Below are 9826 nucleotides of genomic sequence, written 5' to 3'. Positions count from 1 at the left end.
GTGTGTAAATATTACGGGAGCCAACCCTTCCCCCCCCAGCCAATGAAACTCCAGGGAATTTACAAATCATTTGTAACAAAAGAAATGCCATTGATGTAATTAAAATATTGGAATCATAAGAGTTAGAGTTCAGAGGATCCTTAGACATCACCTGGCACAACCCTTCATTTAAGACTAAAAACCTGGCCCTTTCAGTCCTGTCTGACTCTCTGCGACCCCATGGACTGTAGCCCTCCAGGCTCCTCCATCCATGGAATTCTCCAGGCAAGGATACCAGAGTGGGTTGCCATTCCCTTCTCTAGAGGGTCTTTCCAACCCAGGGATCGAACACTGGGTCTCCTGGATTACAGGCAGATTCTTTATCATCTGAGCCACCAGGGAAGCTGACTAGCACAGAAGGTAAATCTTCTGATCCTCAGAATCTTTCTGGCTGCTGGTGATGAGCTAACTGGAACTTTTGACAAATGCTCCCTGCAGCCGAGGGCTGTCCCCAAACCAACTTCCCCCAAGACCAGGGGGCCCAAAGACTGCAGGTGCTTCACAGAGTGCCCTCCCAGTGGCACCTCAGCACAGCCTACTTGGCAACTGAATGCAAAATATTTGTCAGCCAAGGACAAGGCCACTCACTACCTTTGTTCCATGAAAAATGAGAGCAACAGGGGGGAGGTACCTCTGCCAGAGTACCTTCCCCAAGTGCCCCTTGACCCCAGCGTGTTTCTCCTCAGGATGCCAGGAGACTGAAGGACTATGTGTCTTCAGGACTTTTCTCCCAGGAGTCCCAACCCCTAGCAGCTATGCTGGGTGCTCACTACACCTTTGGCATGATATCCACAAACTCATTAGCCCTTCTAGACCTCTCCTAGGGCTAGTTTTCACTGAGTACTCTATGACTACCTTTCCATGCGTTAGTCACTCAGTCATGTCCAACTCTTTGTGGCCCCATGCACCCATATATAGATTAAATATTGTGTTTTTGAATGACTACATGACATTTTACTGCATGAATGCACTGGAGTCATATCAGCAAGTCTCCCTTTATTGTTTTCAATTTAGGGTCCTTCCGATTTTTCACAATTAAAAACAGTACAGAAATGATCAGGACATCCCTGGTGATCAAGTGGTTAAGAATCTGCCTTCCAATGTCAGGGATGTGGGTTCAATCCCTAGTCAAGGAACTAAGATGCCACATGCCTCAGAGCCACTGGAGAGCCAGTGCTCTGCAACTAGGGAAGGCCTGCACACTGCACCAGAGAACAAGTGCAGCCAAAACTTTAAAAAGGAAGTGACCATCTATACAGACACCTTTGATAATTTCTATAGGAGGAAGTGAAGTGAAGTCGCTCAGTCATGTCCGATTCTTTGCAACCCCATGGACTGTAGCCTACCAGGCTCCTCCGCCCATAGAATTTTCCAGGCAAGAGTACTGGAGTGGGTTGCCATTTCCTTCTCCATTCTATAGGATAAATTCTTACAAATGGAGTTGCCAAGTGAAAGAATATGGACTTTTAAATGGCTTTTGATATAATCTGCTAAATTTCTCCCCTACAGCAAAGTGTTGTCAGAATAGTTTCTGAGGTGACTAATGACTTCAAATAGTTTCCCTGCATTTCATTCAGCTTCATTCCAAAAGAATTTGCCTTATAGCCTAGTCAAATACCAAATGGTATGTTTACCAAACGTCTGAAGACGTTGGACAACTTTCTGTAAGTTGTGACAGTTTCAAAGAAATGAGGACAGGCCACTACTGGAAGCAGTGAGATAAAGGGACTTTGTCATTATTATGCATTTTAATTTTGATGAAGATGTCCTTTTCTTTTTGTAAATTTCTAGTTTTGGATAGTGATTATTTCTGCATGGTGAAATTATGGGCTATTATTATTCTTTATTTTGCATATTGACATTTAATATTTTTACAATGTCCTTTTAATACTAGCAACAGGATTTCTCCACTTCAGCACTACTGGCATTTTGGTCCAGATCACTGGAGTACAGGCTGTCCTACATGGCCCAGGGCATTTATCAGGGCTCCTGGCATTTACCTATCAGAAGATAGTAGCACAGCTGGTTGTGACAATCAAAAGTGTCTCTAGATATTTCCAAATATCTTCTGGGGGTCACAAATACCGCCAGCTGAGAATCACTGTACCAGTACAATAGACAATACTAAAAGTAATAATAAACTTTGTAGTACCCTGCACCAGACCCTATTCCCACTGGAGTATTATCTTCTCGATTCTTTTCAACAATCCTTGAAGGTGGGTACTACTATGTTCCTTTTACCTAGAAGGAAGCTGAGAACAGAGAGGTTGAGGAATATGTCCAAATTGTCACAGCTAGAAAGCACAGCAGCCCAGACTGGAACCCAGGCAACTCCAGAGCTTGTGTTCACAATCCTTTTCCTGAAGCTGTCTCTCTTTGAAAGTTTTTTAAAAGACTGTTTATAGCCATCAATTTTTTCCAGAAAAATCTTTAAAAATATTTTTAAACACATACAATAATATAATGAATATCTGAATGTTGTTGTTGTTGTTTAGTTGCTAAGTCGTGTCCAAAGCTTTTGCGACCCCATGGACTGTAGCCCACCAGGCTCCTCTGTCCATGTGACTTCCCAGGCAAGAATACTGGAGGGGGTTGCATTTTCTACTGCAGGGGATCTTCCCCACCCCGGGGTCAAACCCGTGTCTCCTGCATTGGCAGGCGAGTTCTTTACTTTGATCCACCAGGGAAGCCCAAACATCTGTACACTCATCACCTAAGTTTAACAACTATCAAAATCTTGCTATACTTGATTTGTTTGTTGCTTTCTCTGTCTCTCTGTATCTGTCTCTTTCCTATTCTTTTTCCTTCCCATTCTCCTTTCTTCCTTTCTATTACATATGTCATTTCATCCCTTACATAGTTCTAACCGCTATAAGTATTTTCTTATGTAACAATAATGCCCATCACACCTAATGAAATTAACAATTATTTGATGTCAATACACATTCAAATTGCCCTGATTATCTCAAAAACATTCTTGAAAATGTCCAGCCTTAGACATTGTAAAAGAAGGATGAAACAGTATTTCCCACATATTGTGAATTCTACAGGGAAGAAAGTTGTACTCACACAAATACGTTTCATAGGAACTCTCTCCATGGTTTGGGCTGAAAATGAAAGGAAGATACACAGCCCACAACAGCAGAGATCATATTTCTGGTTTTTAGATATGAGTCCTGATATGCAGAGGAATGCCAAAGAATGTTCAAACTACCGTATAATTGCACTCATCTCACATGCTAGCAAAGTAATGCTCAAAATTCTCCAAGCCAGGCTTCAACAGTACATGAACTGTGAACTTCCAGATGTTCAAGCTGGATTTAGAAAAGGTAGAGGAACCAGAAATCAAATTGCCAATGTCTGTTGGATCGTTGAAAAAGCAAGAGAGTTCCAGAGAAAAACATCTACTTCTGCTTTATTGACTATGCCAAAGCCTTTGTGTAGATCACAACAAACTGGGAAATTCTTCAAGAGATGGATACCAGACCACCTGACCTGCCTCCTGAGAAATCTGAATGCAGATCAAGAAGCAACAGTTAGAACCGGACATGAAACACAGACTGGCTCCAAATTGGAAAAAGAGTATGCTAAGGCTGTATATTGTCACCCTGCTTATTTAACTTACATGCAGAGTATCATCATGAGAAATGCCGGGCTGGATGAAGCACAAACTGGAATCAAGATTGCTGGGAGAAATATCAATAACCTCAAATACGCAGAAGACATCACCCTTATGGCAGAAAGCAAAGAACTAGAGTCTCTTAATGAAAGTGAAAGAGGAGAGTGAAAAAGCTGGCTTAAAACTCAACATTCAAAAAATGAATATCATGGCATCTGGTCCCATCACTTCATGGCAAATAGATAGGTTAACAATGGAAACAGAGACAGGCTTTATTTTGGGAGGTTCCAAAATCACTGTAGATGGTGACTGCAGCCATGAAATTAAAAGGCACTTGTCCCTTGGAAGAAAAGCTATGACCAACCTAGCATATTAAAAAGCAGAGACATTACTTTGCAGGCAAAGTTCCATTTAGTCAAAGCTATGGTTTTTCCAGTAGTCATGTATGGATGTGAGAGTTGGACTATAAAGAAAGCTGAGCACCGAAGAGCTGATGCTTTTGAACTGTGATGTTGGAGAAGACTCTTGAGAGTCCCTTGGACTGCAAGGAAATCCAACCAGTCCATCCTAAAGGAAATCAGTCCTGAATATTCTTTGGAAGGATGGATGCTGAAGCTGAAACTCCAATACTTTGGCCACCTGATGTGAAGAACTAACTCCTTGGAAAAGACCCTGATCCTGGGAAAGATTGAAGGCAGGAGGAGAAGGGGATGACAGAGGATGAGATAGTTGGATGGCATCACCGACTCAATGGACATGAGTTTGAGTAAACTCCGGGAGTTGGTGATGGACAGGGAGGCCTGGCGTGCTGCAGTCCATGGGGTTGCAGAGTCAGACATGACTGAGCCACTGAACTGAACTGATGCAAAGGAACACAACTGATAGCTAATTTTAATAACAGCAGGGAACTGGGCTAGCCTTTGGACTTTCTCTACTCAGCTTTCTCAAGCTTATTTATGATTTTGTTTTAGTGTTTGTTGTTCCATTCAAAAGAAAACCACAAAAGCTCTGACTCTTCCTTTTTTTGACCTTGAAATACAGTGGAAATTCTTCACAAGTCTGTCCTGAAAGACTGGCCCCAAGGAAGTGCAAACAGCTCAAACTGGTCTTACTGTATCTGAAGCCAGCAAGTTGATGAGTGAGCAGGATTCTTTGGCGGGGGAGAGGGGTCACTGGGAACTACTGCTCCCCCTGCACCTACTTTGCCCCCTGCTGGTGTGGGTTAGGGGCAATAGGCAGGGCCCTCCTCATATTAGTCTTCCTAAGACTACAGTTGCTTAGTGGCTTAAAATACTACACATTAATTCTCTTACAGTTATGGAGGTAGGAAGCCCAAAAGCAATTTCACTGGGCCAAAATCGAGGTGTTAGCAGGGCAGTCCTCTTACGGAAGGATCTATTTTCTTTCCTTTCAAGCTTATCAAACTGCATTCCGGGGAATTCCCTGGTGGTCCAGTGGTTAGCACTCTGTGCTTCCACTGTTGTGAACCCAGGTTGGGTCCCTGGTCAGGGAACAAGGATCCCGCAAGTTGTCTCGGCCCATGGACTTTCCCTCCATCTTGGAAGCCAGCAGCGCGTAGCATCTTGCTTCAGTGCTCACACTGCCTTCTAATTCTGGGTCACATCTCCCTCTGCCTCCCTCTTTATTTCTTTTTAAAATGTGTTTATTTTTTTATTGGCTATGCCATGCAGCATGTGAGATCTTAGCTCCCTGACCAGGGATCAACCCTAGGCTTCCTGCAGGGGGAGCATGGAGTCTTAACCACAGGACCACCAAGGAAATTCCTGCCTCCCTCTTTAATGAATCTTGTGATTATACTGAGAGCCTACCAGGAAAATCCAAGATAATCTCCCATCTCTGATCCTTAATTTAATCACATCCACAAAGTCCTTTTTGCACTATAAGGAAATATTCACAGGATTAGGACATGGATATATTTGGGGGCCACTATTCAACCTATCATGCTCCTCTTGAGAACAACTCATTTCAAAAGTACACTACTTACATTTTGAGACCAAAAAGCCTTTGAAGTGTGTTTTTCATTTATCACAACAATCCTTCAAGGTAGGCAAGATTCCCCAGGAAGCAAACCCTGAAAGCAGGGAGTTAAGTGCATGTACTTTCTTTAGATGGTGATCCTCGAAATCACAGAGAGTGAGTAAGTGAGACAGGAGGGGGAGGAAGCCAATAAAGGCTGTAGAATCAAGCTGCTATCACCATGGAAAGTGGAGCTCAGTCCCCAGGGAGACTCAGAGAGACAGTACAGAGACCTTGGTTATTCTACTGGGGGCTGAAGAGGCTGGGGTTTATCCGCCAGCTCCCCAGGCCTCCTATATGGAGGTCTGCTTTGGGGACATTCGCTCTCCAGCACTCCCAGCCTTTGCAGCCAGTGTTCCCCTGAAGCCAGGAGGAGACCTCAGAATCATAGGAGTCTTCAGGAAGCAGCCAAAGTGGGGAAGTAAATACCTGAGGGCTTGGCCAGACCACCAGCAGTGTCTGCTAGGATCCACAGATACCAAGGAGACTCATTCACTCTTTCAGCAAACATGTGCGGAGTGCTTGCTTCCTCTGGGCCCCACCGTGCACCAGGTGCTGCAACTTTCAAATGAATGAAGCTCCCTGCATCAAAGAAACTCGCAGTGTGTACACTGTGTAGAGACAAGTTCTCATACATGGCGGTAAACGCTGTGCCAGAACTCTAAGTGCTTGCACCTGGTATAGAAAGAGTTTGCAATAAAAATTGGCTTTTGGAAATAAAGTATCATAAAGTGTGTAAGGTAGGCCCTAGGGCACAAATGTCCCTCTTCATCATCAGAGCCAGACAATCAAATAAGGCACAGAGATGAAATAGGGCAAAATACAATACCAAGTGACTAGACCAAGGTCATCTAGCCTGTGAACAACAGAGCAGAGTGTTGAACGACAGGACAAGGATCCGCATTGGTTGATTCCTAAGCCAGGAACCACCCCACCTAACAGTCTCCAGGAGATAAGACCTAGGACCTCGGACTTCTCTGGTGGTCCAGCAGTTAAGAATCCACCTTTCCATGCTGGGGGGTGTGGGTTCCATCCCTGTTCAGGGAAGATCCCACGTGTCACAGGGCTACTAAGACCACATACTTACTCTAGAGCCTGCGTGCTGCGACCACTGAGCCCCGTGCAACAGCTAAAGAGTGTATGTTGTTATTTAGTCACTAAGTTGTGTCCAACTCTGTGACCCCATGGACTGTAGCCCACCAGGCTCCTCTGTCCATGGGATTTTCCAGGCAAAAATATTAGTGTGGGTGTCCATGTTTCCCTTCAGAGGATCTTCCCTGACCCAGACATCGAACCCGCGTCTCCTGCAGCTCCTGCATTGCAGGCAGATTCTTTACCACTGAGCCACCAGGGAAGCCCGCTTCCTGAAGTGGGTGCTGGCTAAGTGTGCAGGTTCTCTCTGTGAAAGTTCATTCAGATGCACACTCACGATTTGTGCTCATTTCTCTAACATAAACCTAGATCCTATTATACAGAGTTAAGTTAGAAAGAGAAAAACAAATATTTATTATTACATTTAAATGGAATCTAGGAAAATGGTACTGGTAAACGTATTTGTAGGACAGAAATAGAGAGGCAGAGGTTGAGAATGGACTTGTGGACACAGCGGGAGAAGGAGAGGGTGGGACTGATTGAGAGAGTGGCACTGACGTATATACACTACCATGTGTGAAACAGAGAGCCAGTGGGAGGCTTCTGTATAACACAGGGAGCTCAGCCTGGTGCTCTGTGACTGGGATGGGGTAGGGGGTGGGAGGGAGGTGCAAGAGGGAGGAGATATGTGCATGCATATAGCTGGTTCACATGTTGTACAGCAGAAACTAACACAACATTGTAAAGCAGTTATCCTCCAATTAAAAATAAATTTTTAAAAAGAAGGAAAAAAAAAGCACTAATGTAAAAATTAGACTAGCGCTCCCATTATCCACCTCCATCATCTCTTGCAAATAGGTAATAAACGTTTAAATCAATTGCTGGTTTATCTTCGGGGCATCACTTTCAGAGAAATGCCTATCCTCCCCAGACTTCTTGGGTTTCAAGGAGGGAAAAGCCATTCAAACTAATTCCAAACAAGGGGGTGTTACTGAAAGCATCCTGGGAAATCTCACCCATCTGAGTGGCAGGAAGTACTGCTGTCCTTCATGAGAACCTAGGCATTGGCATCTTTGAGGGGCACTTAAAAAATGGCACCCCTCTTTGCAACGTGGTGCTGAAGAAACTGAGAAATAAAGCAAAGGAGTGGTCTGTGGAGGCCAAAATGCAGCCTTTATTTCTGAGAGAGACCAGACTAGAGTCTGGCTTTTAGTCTTTTAACTAAGCATGCTTGCTAATTCCAACCTCAGAATTCAGATCACTTACCCAACTGTCTTAGCTCATTCAGGCTGTTATAACAGATGAACATAGATTGTGAAGCTTATAAACAACAGAAATTTACAATTCTGGAGGCCTGGAAGTCCAGGATCAAGGTGCTGGCAGATTCACTGTCTGACAAGGACCCACTTCCCAGTTCATAGATAGCTATTGTACACTGTATTTACATATGGTGGAGAGGGTGGAGGAGCTCTTTGTCCCCCTGCTTTTTGTCAAATCAGGGCACTAATTCTATTCATAAGAGTTTTACTCTCATGACCCAATCACCTCCCAAAGGACCCTCCTAATACTTCCTACTAACCACCACATTGGGGTTTAAGATTTCAACATTTGAAATTGGAGAGGCCAAAACTTCACTGATTTACAGAGGGAGATTTTAATCCACTGCTTCAAATATTCATGCGTATGGAAGTTTGAGGTTCCCTAACGGCTTAGCAGCAAAGAATCCGCCTGCAATGCAGGAGACACAGGTTCAATCCCTGGTCAGAAAGATTCCCTAGAAGAAGGTGTGGCAACCCACACCAGTATTCCTGCCCAGAGAGTCCCATGGACAGAGGACCCTGGTGGGCTACAGTCCATAGGGTCACAAAGAGTCGGACATGACTAAAGTGACTGAGTATGCATGCATGGAAAGTTTACAGTGGAAATTTGAATTAGTGATAATAATAAATTGACAGTTTTTAGGTAGAATAATGCTCTTTTTGGGCTAAGTGGCATGTCTTGAGGTTTATAATTTACTTTAAAATAATTCAAGATTAAAAATAAAGTATAAAAGTGAAGGGAGGCAACTAATGGAAAATAGCTTGACAGGTTCTTAAAAAATTAGCATTATCATATAACCCAATAATTCTAAGTACCTACCCAAGAGAAACAAAGAATATGTGCACACAAAATCATGTACATAATTGTCCATAGCAGCCCTATTCATAATGATCAAATGTCTATCAAGTGATAAATGAATAAACAAAATGTGGAATATAAAACCACACAATGGAATATTACTTGGCAATAAAAAAGAACAAAATACTAAAACATGGATGAATCTGAAAAACATCATACTCATTGAAAGAAACCAGATGCAAAAGAACACATACAGCATGATTCCATTCATTAAAAAAATAATCAGAAAAGGCCTATCTATAGAAACAGTGAGTAGTTTGCGGTTGCCTAGGATCAGGGGTGAGAATAAGGAGTAACTGTAAATGGGCTCTGGGTTTCTATTTAGTGATAGAAATGTCCTAGAATCAGATTGTGGTAAAGGCTGTGCAACTCTATAAATACACTGGAAGTCTTTGAATTATTTACTTTAAATGGAGAATTGCATGGAATGTGAATTATATCTCAATAAAACTATTTTTTAAAAGGAAAAGGGAAGGAAGTGCTGGGGAGAGGAAAAGGAAAGAAGGAAAGAAGAAAGAGAGGGAGGGAGGGAGGGAGAGAGGGAGGAAGGAAGGAAGGTTTTTGTTGGCCGTGATGACCACAACCTTCACAGTACCTGAATTCGAGAGAAGCCAAAATTATCACCCGAGTAATTGATGAGAGAGAAGGAGATCTTTAAAGATTTTAGATGCATGATATTCTGAAACCTAATAAACCTCTCATCCTCTGCAGTGGTTCTGAACAATCTTTCCTCTGAACAATGCTAGATAAACACAGCAAATGTCTGACCCATTGGTCCTCTTTTTCTTTGGTTGGTGGTGAATATCCCTTTCTAGTTACACACTCTGAGTCTATAGGATAAAATACGACAGAACTAGTATT

This window comes from Bison bison, unplaced genomic scaffold, assembly GCF_000754665.1.
Source record: "Bison bison bison isolate TAMUID 2011002044 unplaced genomic scaffold, Bison_UMD1.0 scf7180017864123, whole genome shotgun sequence".
NCBI classification, from domain to species: Eukaryota; Metazoa; Chordata; class Mammalia; order Artiodactyla; family Bovidae; genus Bison; species Bison bison.
This window is presented reverse-complemented; position numbering follows the sequence as displayed.